We start from the raw sequence: 18,125 nt of genomic DNA, 5'->3' as shown, positions 1-18,125 counted from the left end.
AGACAACATATTTGATGTTCAAACTGATAAACGTTTTTTTTTTGTGCAAATAATCATTAACTTTAGAATTTGATGCCAGCAACACGTGACAAAGAAGTTGGGAAAGGGCATGTTCACCACTGTGTTACATCACCTTTTCTTTTAACAACACTCAATAAAAGTTTGGTAACTGAGGAAACTAATTGTTGAAGCTTTGAAAGTGGAATTCTTTCCCATTCTTGTTTTATGTAGAGCTTCAGTCGTTCAACTGTCCGAGGTCTCCGCTGTCGTATTTTATGCTTCATAATGCGCAGCATATTTTTGATGGGAGACAGGTCTGGACTGCATGCGGGCCAGGAAGGTACCCGCACTCTTTTTTTACAAAGCCACCCTGTTGTAACACGTCCTGAATGTGGCTTGGCATTGTCTTGCTGAAATAAGCAGGGGCGTCCATGAAAAAGACGGCGCTTCGATGGCAGCATATGCTGTTCCAAAACCTGTATGTACCTTTCAGCATTAATGGTGCCTTCACAGATGTGTAAGTTACCCATGCCCTGGCCACTAATGCACCCCCATTATTGTCGATAACAGTCTGGATGGTTCGCTTCCTCTTTAGTCCGAATGACAAGATCTCGAATATTTCCAAAAACTATTTAAAATGTGGACTCGTCAGACCACAGAACACTTTTCCATTTTGTATCAGTCCATCTTAGAGGATCTCGGGCCCAGAGAAGCCGGCGTCGTTTCTGGATGTTGTTGATAAATCGCTTTCGCTTTGCATAGTAGAGCTTTAACTTGCACTTACAGGTGAAGCGACGAACTGTATTTAGTGACAGTGGTTTTCTGAAGTGTTCCTGAGCCCATGTGGTGATATCCTTTAGAGATTGATGTTGTTTTTTTGATCAAAGGTCACGGTCATGGTTTCCAGCCATGCCGCTTACGTGTAATTATTTCTCCAGATTCTCTGAACCTTTTGATGATATTATGGACCGTAGATGTTGAAATCCCTACATTTTTTGCAATTGCACTTTGAGAAACATTGTTCTTAAACTGTTTTGAATATTTGCTCACACAGTTGTGGACAAAGAGATGTACCTCGCCCCATCCTTTCTTGTGAAAGACATGGCACCCACCTGTTCCCAATTAGCCTGCACACCTGTGGGATGTTCCAAATAAGTGTTTGATGAGCATTCCTCAACTTTATCAGTATTTATTGCCACATTTCCCAACTTCTTTGTCACATGTTGCTGGCATCAAATTCTAAAGTTAATGATTATTTGCAACGAAAACATTTTTTATCAGTTTGAACATCAAACATGTTGTCTTTGTAGCATATTCAAATGAATCCATTCATCATCTTCCGCTTATCCGAGGTCGGGTCGCGGGGGCAGCAGCCTAAGCAGGGAAGCCGAGACTTCCCTATCTCCAGCCACTTCGTCTAGCTCTTCCCGAGGGATCCCGAGGCGTTCCCAGGCCAGCCGGGAGACATAGTCTTCCCAACGTGTACTGGGTCTTCCCCGTGGCCTCCTACAGGCTGGACGTGCCCTAAACACATCCCTAGGGAGGCGTTCGGGTGGCATCCTGACCAGATGCCCGAACCACCTCATCTGGCTCCCCTCGATGTGGAGGAGCAGCGGATTTACGTTGAGCTCCTCCCGGATGGCAGAGCTTCTCACCCTATCTCTAAGGGAGAGCCCCGCCACCCGGCGGAGGAAACTCATTTCGGCCGCTTGTACCCGTGATCTTATCCTTTCGTTCATGACCCAAAGCTCATGACCATAGGTGAGGATGGGAACGTAGATCGACCGGTAAATTGACAGCTTTGCCTTCCGGCTCAGCTCCTTCTTCACCACAACGGATCGATACAACGTCCACATTACTGAAGACGCCGCACCGATCCGCCTGTCGATCTCACGATCCACTCTTCCCCCACTCGTGAACAAGACTCCTAGGTACTTGAACTCCTCCACTTGGGGCAGGGTCTCCTCCCCAACCCGGAGATGGCACTCCACCCTTTTCCTGGCGAGAACCATGGACTCATTCAAATGAATATGGGTTGAAAATTATTTGCAAATCATTGTATTCCGTTTATATTTACATCTACCACAATTTCCCAACTCATATGGAAACGGGTTTTCTACATATGTATATGCATACCTACATACATATATATATATATATATATATATATATATATATATATATATAGGCGCCAGCGCCCCCCGCGACCCCAAAAAGGGAATAAGCGGTAGAAATGGATGGATGGATATATATACATAGACATATACATATACACGTACGTACATACATATATACACATACATACATACACACATATATATACACATACATATATATATATATATATATATACACACACACACACATACATATATATGTACATACATATATATGTATATATACACATACATATACACACATACTTATATATATATATATATATATATATATATTTATTTTTTTTTTTCTTCTTCATATATGTATGTGTTGGAAATATACCAAGACTAATTCATCTCTACAGAACAGTTTCCTTAGGGGTTCCCTCAATCGTCAGGATATTTTAATGGAAACATTCACATACCATGGTTTATATTGGGCACAGAGTGGGTAGGTACAGGCAGGCATAGGGGCGTGGTGATTGGCTCATGTGTTACCTAGGAGGTGTTTCCGTCTGTGACGGCATGCTGATATAATTTCACCGTGCTTGTTGAGGGATGACAGGTCTGAGTGATATATAATAAACAGTTTCTCTTTTAAGTATAGGTTGCATCTTTTATTACCACTGTTGTAAGGTGTGCTGGATGTAAGAATTTGCCATGTTATTGAATATTCAACATTATTGTCTTTGAGGTTCCAAATGTGCTTGCTGAGTTCTGTAGAATTCCGCAGGCTCTGGTTTCTAAAAGAAACCTTGTGATTATTCCATCTGGCTTTAAACTCTCCTTCGGTTAATCCTACGTACGTGTCGGATCTGTTCATGTCCTTGCGTCTTACATAACAATTACCCAGAATCCCGTGCATCCATGACTCTTCCAGACTATATTATACACCCCCGCTAGCACCCCCCTCCGTGTGTCGGTTGAGGTGGGCGGGGTTGAAAGCGCGGGGGTGAATAATGTAGCCTGGAACAGTCATGGATGCACGGGATTCTGGGTAATTGTTATGTAGTGTTTATGTGTTACTGTGAGGATGATTTCCCGAAATGTGTTTGTCATTCTTGTTTGGTGCGGGTTCAAAGTGTGGCGCACATTAGTAAGATTGTTAAAGTTGTTTATATCACAACTTTCAGTGTAACCTGTATCACCCAGTATGCCTTGCAATCTCGTCCGTGTGACGATAGAAGCAGTGAAATGCAAGCTTCCGACCGGCACGCAGATAGCATAGCATAGCATGGCGTAAAGGCGGGCGCGATGGCATGTTGTAAAGGACGTTAAAAGTAAATCCATTAAAAGTAAATCCATCACGGCACGCCCTCAATATTGTAGTCCGAGTGAAAATTGGACAATGTTGACCCCGGGTGATGTCCGGGAGAGGCACCGAAATCCGGAATCCCCCCGTAACAATCTGGGGGTCGGCGATTATGCAGCTGAGCCACATCAGAGTGGCCAAAGAGCCGCATGCGGCACCGGAACCGCGGGTTGCCGACCCCTGAACTACAGCAACAGCGCAAAGAAGTGTGACTTCATGCTCGTTTCAGCCTCTTTAGTCAGGGACATCGAGGGAGAGAAATAGAGTCTCTAAACATGAATGCATTCCATAATAACACCAAAAGAATATGCTAGATTTGTTGGTAGTTGTTTTTAATTAAAAAAAAAAGTCATTAAAAATCTGTAAACAAAGTACCTTTTACAAAAAGCAGTAACAACAGAAAATATGGGAAAACATTCAAAAAGTATATGTTATTACTAATCAATAAAAACAGATTTGTTTTAAATGTATATATACATTTTGAGCCTTTTTAAAGAAAATAAAATCCAGCCATCCATTTACTACCGCGTGTCCCTTTCAGGGTCGCAGGGGGTGGGGGTGTTGGGATGTGTGTGTGTAAATTATGCAAATTACTCAATTATGTCATTGTGATCACGCCCTTTACCACGCCCCCACCACCACCGGTATCTTGGCAGTTTAGGGGCATTCCCAATTAACTTTGTAGCAAAAACAGAGTTATATCAAAAATTGGGTGAATGGTACAGAGAGAGCCCCTTGTGATTCGTTACACTGTCATCCCCATATCTGCTGGTGATCGGACATGGACACAATACTACTAAGTATTCAAAAATAAGCAGCAGACCAATCAAACCACCTTTCACAATATGTGCTAGGTGAAAGTAACGTGAGGAGTGCGCCAACTTGTACATGTTCTCTGCATGTCAGGACAAAGCCTTCTCTTCAATGTCGATCCATGTCAGCGCTCCAGTTGTCTTACCACACTTTTAAGGCAGCATCACAGGTAAAAGTAGGCGAATGCAGTGTTTTTCCATACAATACTTTCTCTGTGGAGGGCTGCCTTCCACCACAATGAATATATTTGCATTTACTTGTTAAGAATGCTCAATATTTATGCTGAAACTTTTATTTTTGAAACATTTTACATTGAACATGCCTCTTGCATGTCCGTTTTTTTTCCTCATGTTACGATCGGTAGCTTTCTATTGGTGCGGTTATTGCCAATGTGAGTTTTTTAACACTAAGAGATATATTTGAAGCATTAACATCTCCTAACTGTGTGTGATGTTTTATGTTTTGGTGTCATTATAGTCAGACTGACTATACATTCATTTATCTGTGGTGGCCTATGACAAGTAGATTTAGGGCCACTACAAAGTGAAATTATTTTTTTTTTTTTGGAATAAAGCACTTCATCTTCGAGGTGAGAATCATGTTTTTGTTAGCCTGTCAATGGGCCAACCTTTTATTCTGTATGATTGCATTGCATTTTTCCAGCATTATTAACAGTATTTTTTTTATTGAATAATAAAATTTAATAAAATAATTTATGTTTTACAAGCCGCTCTTTGACTATCTCGTCAGGATGCACCGTTTTGTGGGCGGTCTTATTTAACTTTAACTGAATCTTCTCCCAGCCATCCATGTTGTAGTTTTTAAGCGCTTCAATAGCAAAGTCTACTGACAGATATAAATTCGAACTATACACTACTTTGTATTAGAAATGGCAACAGCAGAGGATGCATGTGCATGTACGAGCCAGCCTGCCCTACAACAAGAGGATCGAAAAAAAGGATGAGCTTATTGACTACAACGTTGGACTACAATGGCAGACTCGGGTAACTCTCTACCATATATGGACTCATCTGCTGACATCATACTGGGGAAAAATGTGACACTGAGCAAATTCCAAACAGCTACTTTGGAAAAACTAAGAAGGAAGAATATTGTTTTATAAATATTACTACCATGCCACTAATGTTTGATTTGAAGTTTGTAGGACTTATGCAGATCCCTAATACATAAAAACAGGAACCAATAGGTTAGAACAGTTGAGCCAGATTCACATATACTAATTCTCGGGACGCAGTTTTAAGAACCACCACACTAGAGTTTAGTTATAGGAATTACCCTTCCCCGTAGGGACGTTTCTTTTTCACGTTTGCACATGGCTGGGGATGCTGGAGAGCCGGGGATGATGGGGACCTTGGTAAGAAACGTGTGACATATATCCGCCTGCGTCTCACCTACCACTGCAAAAAAACCAACAACCCGCCCGCGAAAAGTGAACAGAGAAACAAAACAAGCAAGAAAAGAGACCTCAGAAGCTACTGTGTTCGTGATCGTCTGCTTGCAAAGAATAATAACAATGGGTGGTACAATCCGGAATCTAATAACGTTAATGGAAGAGCACACCGAGGGACTAAGGGCATGAGGAGTCCAGCGACAGGTGATACTTCTTCGTTTCATGGAAGACTAAAGGATAGCAGCGCATTGGAGATGAAGAAGGTGACAAGTGAGTCTCTTGTTATTATTAATTACCGTATGTGCTGATTGTATAGGCCTACGTATCCTAAAAGTAAACATTAAAGGCGGTATTTGACAGTTAGTATTGAGCATATTACAATGAGTGGATATTTAAGACGTCATGCATTTTTTTCCTGTTGCTGTTGCGATCTCGTAAACAACTCTGTGGGACTTTTAAAAAATGGTCTGTCGTGGCTAAGAGAAGCGCATATCCGCTCATCAGTTCAACCAATCACCAAACACCTACGATTTTAGTTCCTATGGGACTCAGTTCAGGCCGTGCCTCAGAGTAGGAGCTAAAATGTTTATAGGATCTGAGGGCTGTAGTCCCTAGTTGTCGGAACACGACAAAAGGCACTAAAAAGGTTATAAGAACTCCAAAAAGTCCCTACGGTCGAAAAAACGACTTTAAAGGTCCTTTAAAGGTACCCTTTAAAGGACTGTTTACCTAAATGCTAAACTAAGTTCCAACATTCAGAGAGGGCTAAATAATATATGTAAATAAACCAGGCGTGTATATAGGTTAGCTAGTGTTACATTGTAGTAATAGGATAAGCAGCAATGTTACAAACATATAGCAGAATAATATAATGTAACAAGAAAAAGACACACACCACAGTATTTCGATTAATTTTAAACATTGATGTGTCATAGACAATTATGCAAATTACATGCCCTGCCCTGCCGAGATTTCCAATCTTTGGGAAAGGCTGAAATAGCATCTGACTGGCAAACCAATGCGCATTTATTGGTATCCTGCACACGCGTACACACATTTTCTGTTTGTATGAAAGAAGCATACATTGTATTTATTCCACTAAATGACAAAATAATAACAAGATCGGGGACTTGTCAGACACCAAACAAAGGTTATGAATACATTTTAACATCCACAATTAAAGCTCATTAATCCATCCAAGGACTTTGTGTTCTCTAACCTGAACCCCAGGGGTAAAAAATTAAATAGACCAGTTTCAGAGTTTAATACTCAAGACTACCTGTTCACCCTTTCTTATAAATACAGTAAAATTTAACCTGTTTAATGAGAGGGGGGATTTTGTTTATTTTCCGTCATCTAATCACCCCCAAGTACCACAATAGGATTACAGTTGTGTTGGAAACTCTGCAATGCAGATGTACCACCTTCTCATACACAAATAATTTTTTGGTCTTACCTGCTCTTACCCGGTGTTTTTTTATTTCCTTTGATTCGGTGGGATGTTGGGAATGTCTAGAGAGTGGATGAGACGCTGCATCTGACGGGTAAGAGGACAAAAAACAGTTATGGAGGGAATGAATGGAGTGAATTTGGTGACATTTACAGTTGATAAATACAGTACTGATGATATAGAAAAGGGTGACAAAATAAAAGTATGAGGAAGAAAATAACAGCTATTGCTTGATGAATCGGAGACTTTGCACATCAGTAATTATTTCTATTTGTGATATATAACTCCTTACTTTGTAACACTGGGAAGAAATAGGTTTTTGATCAAATACTGATTTTGTATGTGTACACCCTTTACAGAGACATGCACAGCCCAGAATTCTCTGTAGTTGTATTTTAAACAACGAGACATCCATCCATTTCCTACCGCTTGTCCCTTTTGAGGTCGCGGGGGGTTGCTGGAGCCTATCTCTGTTATCAACAATAAACTTTTTATTTTTAAATTAATTTGTGTTTGAGTAAAATAAGTATTTGATCCCTAAGCTTTGTACTTATTGGTGGATAAAAGCTTGTTGGCATAATCTCTATTAGATCAAAGTGTTACCTGTGGTTTTCTTGGTGACTGTGGCTCCTAGCATCTTTGAGATCATTAACAAGCACTGCCCATGTAATTTTAGGTAGGTTCTTCAGTTTTCACAAAGGTATCCGTACCCCATGAGAAGAGACCTTCCATGAAGTTCCATATGAAGTTTATTTTTGTTTAATGTAACCTTGCATTTCTTCCATTATCATGCCAAACGTGTTTTTTTCTCACCCAAGGTTCTTGCTGAAAGGATGGGACTAAATTGTTTGCTTCATGGGAACTAGGTAATTGGTCAGAACTCTTATTGGTTTAAAAGGGATCAAATATGTACTAGATCAGAATCAGAATCAGAAATATTCAATTAAACACTAATTCATTTATAAACCTGTATTGAATGATTTTATCTGATTTAAATTTAAAACTCCCTCCGTTAAAATAAACACACTGTAAAAATTGGACTGGTTATGTCTTTAAGGAGTAAAAGTGTAACATTTTTAAATCAGCACAGGACCTAATAATGAAACACTTGTGCAAATATTATCATGGTCAGGTCAAATTTCTTAAAAATCATAGTAAGAGACACGTTTACAATGTATGTTTTTAGCCAATGCAAAATATTCAGCATATCAGTTTCAGTCATTGTATTCTCAGGGCTTTCAATTAATCGCAACTGGCCTCTTTGCTTTGTCTTAGAAGACGTTTCGCCTCGCATCCAAGTAGGCTTCCTCAGTTCATGCTCATAGACTTAGATTGGTCAGATCTGCCGAAGCCTATTTGGAAGAGACGTAGAGAGGCAAAACGTCTTAAGACCAACCAAACAGTCAAGTTGCAATCGATTGATTGACCTGAGATCAGTAGTAGCACATTTCCATGTCTTTGGTAATTTCATACATTTCTCCCACCTAGTTTCACTTTTTGTGTTACCAAACACAGCATACAGTAGTGTAAAATGGTGACATAGTTAAATATTAACTACAGCTGACACTTGTTTGAGCAAGAGAAAATTAAATAATGATCAACTGACCCTGAATCTGTCTTGTTAATGTGCTATCAAAATAGCTATCTTACTATGTGATGACATTTTGTAGTTTCCAAAAGGTTACGTATAAGAAAGATAATACAAATTGACAGAATAACAAGTACAGTTTGCATATTGTAGAAGAATGTGTGATATATTGGAATATGAACAATATCACAAAACTTTTCTCTGACTCATTGTTAATGGTTGCGTAGTAGAGACGTAGAGATTTGAATAGCTACTAAAAGGTAGTCATCTTTACTTGTGATGTGTTTGCTACTATGCTTGTAATCAATATATGTGTGTATAAAACATCAGCAAGTTTATTAGCTCCTGACAGACCCCTCCTTGTTTCATCCAGTGTTAAACTGTTCTGCTGGATTTAGAGTCATAGGGAAAGTTAAATAAATGATAAATAAATGGGTTGTACTTGTATAGCGCATTTCTAACTTCAAGGTACTCAAAGCGGTTTGACACTACTTCCACATTTACCCATTCACACACACATTCACACACTGATGGAAGAGCTGCCATGCAAGGCGCTAACCAACACCCATCAGGAGCAAGGGTGAAGTGTCTTGCTCAGGACACAACGGACGTGACGAGGTTGGTACTAGGTGGGGATTGAACCAGGGACCCTTGGGTTGCGCACGGCCACTCTTCCACTGTGCCACGCCGTCCCGAAATAAATATTAAAAAAACTGCAGGAGAAGGTAGCTATCAAGTTTTCAGAACCTTTGTCCAACTACACATGGAAAAGCTCAGAAAATCATAGATGACAATGTTTGTCAGCTGAACTCCAGTTTTGTTGGGTTTATTTTACACCACTTCTATATAAAATGAGCTTTTCAGGATAAGTTGATAACAATAAACCAAAGAGGGATACCATCAAACACACTACTTGCAGTAAGCGTTCAATACTTAGTAAATAATCAATTTACATATCAATTACGTCCAACTGTATCTTAGGACCAACAATAGTAATTGCATACCAGTGGTGTTTTTCAGTCTTCCATTCCTAGAGTTATGTCCATTGCATCTACATTAAATGAATTAATTCTGTACAATTCCCTTCTTTATTGTATGCATGTCACATGGGGTAAAAAAACAAATGCATCAAATATTCATACTTTTGTAAGTGGCATCCATCCATTCTTTTTCTACCGCTTGTCCCCTCTGGGGTAGCAGGGCGTGCTTGAGCCTATCTCAGCTACATTCGGGTGGAAGGCACCCTGGACAAGTTGCCACCTCATCACAGGGCCAACACAGATTAAGAGACAACATTCACACTCACATTCACACACTAGGGCCAATTTAGTGTTGCCAATCAACCTATCCCTAGGTGCATGTTTTTGGAGGTGGGAGGAAGCCGCAGTACTTGAAGGGAACCCACGCAGTCACGGGGAGAACATGCAAACTCCACACAAAAAGATCCCGAGCCCGGTATTGAACTCAGGACTACTCAGGACCTTCGTAATGTGAGGCACATGCACTAATTAATTTTCCTGAAGGAACTCTCCTGAAGGAATCAATAAAGTACTATCTATCTATCTATCTATCTATCTATCTATCTATCTATCTATCTATCTATCTAACCCCTGATCCACCGTGCTGCCCCATAAGTAGCATAAAGAAAAATACATTTTCATCATTGGCATCAAAGTTTTAAAAGATGTACTCATGATATATTGGTAACATAGTCTTAAATTATGCATCAGTTGTGTCTTCAGCTTTAAAAATCATTGTAATGTTTACTTTTTTCTAAATTTGACCATACTGTGGTTGAACTGTATAAAATAGTACACTAATCAAAACATATCAAAAGGAATTAGGAATTCTGATCAGCAGTGTTAAAACTCAGACTAAGAAATAAAAAATGAGAGATTAAATTGAAACAAACACATTTGAACCATAATTGCCTGGACAATGGTTTGGGATGCACAGAAAATCCTACAAATAACTACAGCTGACACACAGGACTCTGTAGTGTGGCTGTTTTAAGATGCACAATAAAGAAGCACTTAAAGAAAAATGGGCTGCATGGTCAAGTTGCGAGAAGAAAGCAATTACCACCCCACAAAGCAGCCCACTTACATTATGCAGAATAGCACAGACACAAGCCCTTAAAACTTCTGGAACAAAGTTATTTGGACTAATGAGACAACAGATGTGCCGATTGAGCAGCCTCCTATCAGTATCGGACATTTTTCAAAAAAAGTACTTGATCGGCATTGCCAATTAATGCCTTTAAATGCCGATCACAAACATTGATCCCATGTGGCTGACACTGTACAAAAATTACTTTTAGTCCCTTGGTGGACAAGCGGCTAGCAGGTTATTGTGCCTCTCCTTACCTAGTGTGGAGCTGCTCCCCTAAGATAATAAAACAAATAAACTGCATTTCTTAGTATTATCAGAGGATGTTAAGGCCTGCTGTTTTTATGATGAAATATACATTCCATTATAGCTAAGTTCAGTTATCCAGATAATGAGCGTTACATACGAGCGTAGTTACGTCTTTACATGCTAAAAGCCGTGAGTGGGCGGGATATCATGCTTAAAATACTTTAGGTCTTATGATGCCACTGTGTTTATATGTATGAGTGCATATGTATGTTACTGTGTATGTTGTTTGAGTGTTAATACAATTGTGTTATTTAGGAAATTTCATATTGCTCCCAGGGTTTCCCCATATTGTCAAGATATATGTGGTTGTGGGGGCATTGCCAGGGACGTGGTTGTCCCGACGTCATTGTGTAATATGTTATGCTCTTTATTGTCATTGCACAAACAGACATCGAGTCATTTTCACCACAAACCCGTTTAAGATCAGTGTTAATTTTGACAGCTGTTTTTAATTTAGTTTAATAGTCTTTTTGCAAAAATGTATTTTGGTTTGAGTCAAATTTTAGTCATCTTAATTAATTTAGTTTTAGTCTATGAAATTCCTCAACATTTTAGTCGCCTAAAATCTCAGTAACTTTTAGTTGACTAAAATTTCAGTAAATTTTAGTCGACTAAAATATAAAGTATAGTGAACAATGCATCGTTGAAAGATGTCTTGAAAGCACTTGTATTAATAATTATTGCAGAGCATCTCAAACTCTAAATTCATAACAAGACATTCAGTCCATGAATATTTCAATACGTACATTTCACATTAAACCTTATTGTTTGTTATTGTTATAGCTGAAATTTTGCATTTTTTTCAATTGTTGAATTATACATGACCAAAATGGTCACATGAAGAAACAATTTTGTTTTATTTTAGATTGGCCTGTGTAACAATACAAAATAGAGATGCAACGATATGGCAATTACATATCACGGTCATTGTGACCAAAATTATTAAGTTTATCATTATTATTGTGGAATGTGCTCAAAAAGATTTTTAATAATAACTAAAATAAATAGAGACACTTACAAAAAACACTATTTTGCATTCATTGTGTTCACGATTTACTGAAGCGTTTTAGTCCTAATGTTTCATCTGTTTTAATAGCTAATCTTTTATTGTTGTGGCGTATTTTTCAGACCATAGGGAACCCCGGATTATAAGGTGCACTGCCAATGAGCCGGTCTACTCAGGTCAATTTTCATTCCAAAAACGCACCAGATTATAAAGCTCATTAAAGGGGTCATATTCATTTTTTTTTTTACATTAAAAAAATCTAACTTGTGGTGGTACTTTGGTCAAAATGTTGCGTGGATTATTTTTTACATACCATCTTCAAGTCGCTTTCTGACCAGAATGCACCGTTTTGTGGGCAGTCCTATTTACGTGGCTCCACTTCAACAGCGTCTTCTTTGTTTCTTCTTTAGCGTGCAAGAACTGGAGTATAAGAAGGGTCAAATGATGGAGCTACCTGTTTTTATGACATTCATACTTTACTTAAATCAATACCAGAGCTCACTAGTGCAACAACGCAGAAGAAGCGTCCCGTAAAAAACAATCCGACTGGAACTCTCTAATAACTAAAGTTTTGTGGGTGAAAAATGTAAACCCACAACACTGATAGATTTTAGCGCTTCCATAGGGAGTCAACTGACAGATATACTTTATGCTACTTTACATTAGAAATGTCAACAGCGGAAAATGAATGCTCCATAACAAGAGGATAGAGAAAACGAAGGAGCTTATCGACTACGGTGTTGGCACAGACTACAACAGCGGACACAAATTTTCAGGACTTATGCAGATCTCAAATAAACATCAGCAGGTACCAGAAGGTAAGAAAAGTTGGTTTTGCTCAATACGCGAAACAAAACACCAGAAAATATGTCTGCTAATAGGTGCCATTTTGCAGTCCTTATGCACACACCATAATAATACCATACGTTGAAGCACAGCACGTCTGACGACCGTAGCCATAATGCGACGACAGTCGATTAAGTGGTGCGGCTTCATAGCTTACCAAAGTCATACTAAAACATTTTGACAAATTTTTGAGCGCCGTGAGTTATTTTCTACAGGTATATTCTCAATAGAACATTTAAAGTTTTGGTGTTGCTTGCTGGCGTCACCTTGCAGTCTGCAGGTATCTCTTAGTATGTGTGACTGCCATTTACTGGTCACACTTTTCTTTACACCATGTACCAAACAAAATTGCTTTGAGGTTGGTGAGCACAATCAAAATTATTTCGTACATTAGGCGCACTGTCGATTTTTGATAAAATTAAAGGATTTTAAGTGCGCCTTAAAGTCCCAAAAATTTGGTACTGTAAATATGTGTTTGTACAGTAGCACTTGAATTTTTATTTAAATGAAAAGTGCGTAACAAATAAAACACATTCTAATTATATATCTCTTCTGGCGGGCTTTGTGGCTGTCCTACTCTTTTCCGTGGTACTGTAACGCACCGTAAAAACGCTGTCTCTTTCCTCTGAGGAAAGATCGATCGTCGTAATTTCCTGTTAAGAGACAACAACTTGTAGGGTCAATGTGCACAACTGATTATTTTAGTTGCTCAGAGAGTAATGTGTTTATATGGGAGTATGTTGTTTTTAACAGGAAATTTGTATGTGTCTTGTTTTCATGTAAGCGTTTAAGCTGGCACCAGTAAGTCTGCCGTGGCCCGTAAATTAATAAAAGTGCAGTAATCAATTTTTAGATCATTTCAATTTAAAAAGGGTCCCACCAACCATCGGGAGGATTGTCACCGTCATAATTATTACGTTTATCGTTACATCCCTATAATAAAGTCTTGTTTCTGGGTGAAAAATCCAAACACTGCATCTTCTTAGTTGCAGTTCTGATTGGATTACGTGAGTTACCCCTGCCTCTCTCCTGCATGCTACAATAATTGAAGAGATTACACAATTAAAACAACAATAAATACGATTAGATTTCATCTTTGTCAATTATTTTCATCTGCTCTTTATTCGTCGACTAAATTGTCAATTATTTTGTCATTTCTTTCGTCAATGTGAATTTGTTTTTGATTCGTTATCGTCTCATGTTAGTCAGGTAAACTAGGTGTTTGACGATACCGAAGACAAAAATTATAGTCCACAAAGTTAACACTGTTCAAGATAAGACAAACAGTGTACAGGTAGACAGAACAGGAACAGTGATAGGGCGCCACTACAGTGCCCCGTAAAAAATGGGAAAAAGGTAAACGTTGGGGAAGGATGAGTAAATAAATGTTTAAATTTCCATAACGCATGTGTTATGATGCATATTTTCATAAAAAATCTGTTAATTAGTATTAACATGTATTTTTTTGTATTATTCTTGTTGCTCTATATATTCAATTGTTGCTATTTATTGTACAATGTTACTTTGTTGAGAATTTTTCACGTGTCTAGAGACTTTTAGTGATTTTTTTCTTTATTAGAAACTAGCAACAGCTCTAATATTTTTTTCTAGTGTTACTAAAGCTGCACTTGTGTGTAAAGGCTCCCCTTCCGTCGCTCCACATATATGACGAACAGCGAGCCACAGTGACATCACACTTGACATCACACTTGCTTCAAGCTGCTGCAAGTCTTTTTCTCGCCATCGTTCTCTTTATTTTTAAACATTGCACGTTTTGTAGATCGCAGTCCCTGGGTACCCCTCGGCTATATTTAAGTACATCCACATCGCAGATATGCTGCCGCCGCTGCAGACAGTCCCCTGCATCTTGGCTATGTCATCGCAACATTCGGTTTCAGTGCCGTTCAGTGGTCAACGGGCCCATCTACACTGCACACCAAAACTGATATTGTTGCCCTCAAGTGACACATAATCAGATTTGTTTGCCAGTTTAAACGCTCCGAAATGCTTCAAATCTGACCTTTTTGCATCAGATTCAGGCTATATCAGGAGGTAGACTGAATCAAATTGGAATCTGATCTATTCAGATGTGACTTCAGTCCAAACCAGGGGTCTGCAACCCGTGGCTCTGGAGCTGCATGCGGCTCTTTAATGCCTCCACCCTGGCTCCCTTTTAAAAAATGTCAATAAATAATGGCTATTTATTTTATTTTATTTAGTTTGTCTATTTTAACATAAACGTTTTTATTTAAGAGGGTTTGTAATCTTGCAATATTTTGTCTATCGAAATGTTCGTAACACCCCCATGCGTCATCCTTTGCTCCAATAGAACAAACAATACGAGTAACTGTATTGTTTGTAGCGGTCAACCCCCGGTAAACTACCAATGGTTGGTTCACCTTTGTGCTTAATATGTGGGGAGAATATGGCAAAAAACACAAAATCAAATGTGAAATTACATTTCCAGGAAAAACACACAGCATTCGCGGAAAAATACTACGAGCTGGAGATGATCGAAAAAGAACAGTCTCGGAATTGCTGTGGAAAGCAAATCAGAGCAAAAATACTTGCTGAGTCGTATTTTGTCTAGTGTTTGAATTAATGAATGCTATAGCATAAATGGAATTAAATTTAAAGTCGTGTTGTTTTTTCATTTTAGGGATCAAACAGAGTTTGTAGCTTTAGGTTGGTTATATTTGGTGGGAAATGGGCTCAAATGGCTCTTTGCATGCTAATAGTTGCCGACCCCTGGTGTAAACGATCTGTATATGTCCCGTACGTGACTTTTTCACCAGCTATAAGTGAGCCACGTCATTCGTGTGCACAGGGAAAGACACAGCCCACCAATGGATGTGAATACGTAATCACGTCAGGTTTCGATGAGCAAAGTCTATTCAAGACGACCAACTGTTCGTATATCACTAGTCAATAATGCACAAATAATATGTTATATGTAATATATGAATATATATTTAGATTTTGAACAAACTGTGATTGTTGAAGGATTGGAATTGACGCTGTAGCGTATTTGCTTGCATGGTACGTACATTGTGTAAGTGAGTTGAAAAATTAAAGCTAACGTAAATCTATGCCGATGTCTATGTTGCCACTACTTACCAGTAGGGGTGCAACAATTTGTCGACAATAAAATTTGTCAACATAGTCGTGACGTCGTCACTCATCTTTTTGCAGGGGATGCAAGTCAAAACCGCCACTCGAACAACAAGGTGGGTGGGTGTTAAAATTGTGAATACTTTGCTCATTTTGCAAAGCAGATCTTGTTTTTATGACACTAAATCTGTGATACGGGACCATTTGAAACTGGGAAATGTCGGACATGGTAGGATGCGGTCTTAATTCGGTAAGATTGTTAGCTCGGGACTCGCTAGCTAGCTAACAAGTACGAGACAAAGTAGTGTGAAAAATGATTTAACAATCATTTTAGCCAAAGTTGCCAGCTGAGCTTTGTCTAAATCAATTCAAGTACTAATCAATTATATATTTATATGCATTGAGTCTATTAAAGTGCTAAAAACGCCAGGAGTAAATCAATAATCAATAAAATATACATCACAAAATGTTTGTTTCTTCATAAGCAAGTTAGTTTTTTTTTTTAATCGATTGTTTTTATTCCTGCTATTTTAACCGTCTTGTTTTTACATTTTACATTTTACAAAACCCTGCTCGAATGCAGCTGAGATAGGCTCCAGCACCCCCCACGACCCCAAAAGGGACAAGCAGTAGAAAAATGGATGGATGGATGGATTATACAAAACATACACTTTAATTATTTTTGCACTTTTCCTGTCCTTACTTTAAAATGGACAAAAGTTTAATAGTTATTTAAATGTATGCAACAGCCTAATGAGCAGCATAGTTATAGTATAAATGAAAATATAGGAACACATTAGTCATCTTTGTTGTTTGGAAGCAAGTGCCTAAAAATATCTCAAACAGAATTTAAAAGTTAATGGCTACATTAAAGGCGCTGAAGAAAAAAAAGTGTGTAATAAATGATAAATGGGTTGTACTTGTATAGCGCTTTTCTACCTTCAAGGTACTCAAAGCGCTTTATGTACACTTTATGAGCCGACTAGTCGACTAATCGTTAAGACATAAAAAGACATAAAAAGATTAGAACTCTTCCAAATATATTACACTATATACATCCATTAAAACATGATATTACTAAATGTACCTTTACTTAAAAACATTTTTCTAAAGGTGTGGCAACTTTTATTTTATTTTGTAGTAGTAGTACCGACTTTATTGTTCATTTACAAAATCCGTTCAACTTCCTTTGTTTTCACTTTATCAAACTGCGCATGCAAGTGGTGGACAGGTCACATTGGGGCTACATTGGGACCTGTGCGTGTTTACACTCAAGTCTAATAAAGATTACATTTTACTTGCGATGTAAACAGTCAGCTGGAAAAAATCTGATTGAAAAAAAAAAATCTAATTTGGGCCACTTTTGCCTGCAGTGTGAACAAAGTCAAACTCTTTTTTTCGATGGCCGAATTTTCAGTGCATCACTAGTCAATAGTGCACAAATAATAGGCTATGTATATCCATTCATATTTTAATGACCTGCTGGTGTTGAATGTTTATGTTTGTGTGTGATTGGTTTGAAGTGAAAGAGGACTATTAGCAGAGAATGAGGAAGTGTTGTTGTGTGTCTGCACGGAGATGGACGTGTATGCACGGTAGGGAATGCGTGTTGGGATTGAGCTGGTTGTTAGCACAAGATGGGCAATAAAAGTAAAAAATAAAAATAAAAAGACTCAGATTTAGTGTGACTTCTGGAGACTACAACACACAATATTATTTTAATTTGTTCTCAAGTAAAAAATCCTCATTTTTAAAAGGTATGGCAGATTTTATTTTGCACAATCAATAGGGGTGTAACGGTACGTGTATTTGTATTGAACCGTTTCGGTACGGGGGTTCTGGTTTGGTGCGGAGGAGTACCGAACGAGTTCCACACGAACATATGAAGTAGCCGCCTATGCTAAAGTCTTAACAAGATGCTCCGCTCCGTTCTGCCTCTGTCTCCTGCACAGCACCCTGCATGGTCCCTCCCACACAACGATATGATTGGTTACAACAGTAGCGATAACTAGCC

At 38.6% G+C, this 18,125-nt stretch overlaps 1 protein-coding gene across 5 annotated transcripts in view; it reads right to left on the bottom strand.

Moving 5' to 3' along the window:
• pik3cb (phosphatidylinositol-4,5-bisphosphate 3-kinase, catalytic subunit beta) overlaps positions 1-18,125 on the bottom strand; it is a 151,175-nt gene that overhangs the window by 96,498 nt on the left and 36,552 nt on the right. For 4 of the 5 annotated variants that reach the window (XR_009809296.1, XR_009809297.1, XM_061918881.1 and 1 more), the window contains exon 2: positions 7,149-7,229. The gene's annotated coding sequence lies outside the window, so the exon portion shown is untranslated. The remainder of the gene's footprint in view (positions 1-7,148; positions 7,230-18,125) is intronic. The other variant, XM_061918882.1, reaches the window with a different exon arrangement.

The sequence above is a fragment of the Nerophis ophidion genome, linkage group LG13, assembly GCF_033978795.1.
Source record: "Nerophis ophidion isolate RoL-2023_Sa linkage group LG13, RoL_Noph_v1.0, whole genome shotgun sequence".
NCBI lineage: Eukaryota > Metazoa > Chordata > Actinopteri > Syngnathiformes > Syngnathidae > Nerophis > Nerophis ophidion.
Note: the sequence above shows the minus strand (reverse complement) of the source record. Positions and strands in the feature narration are given on the sequence as shown.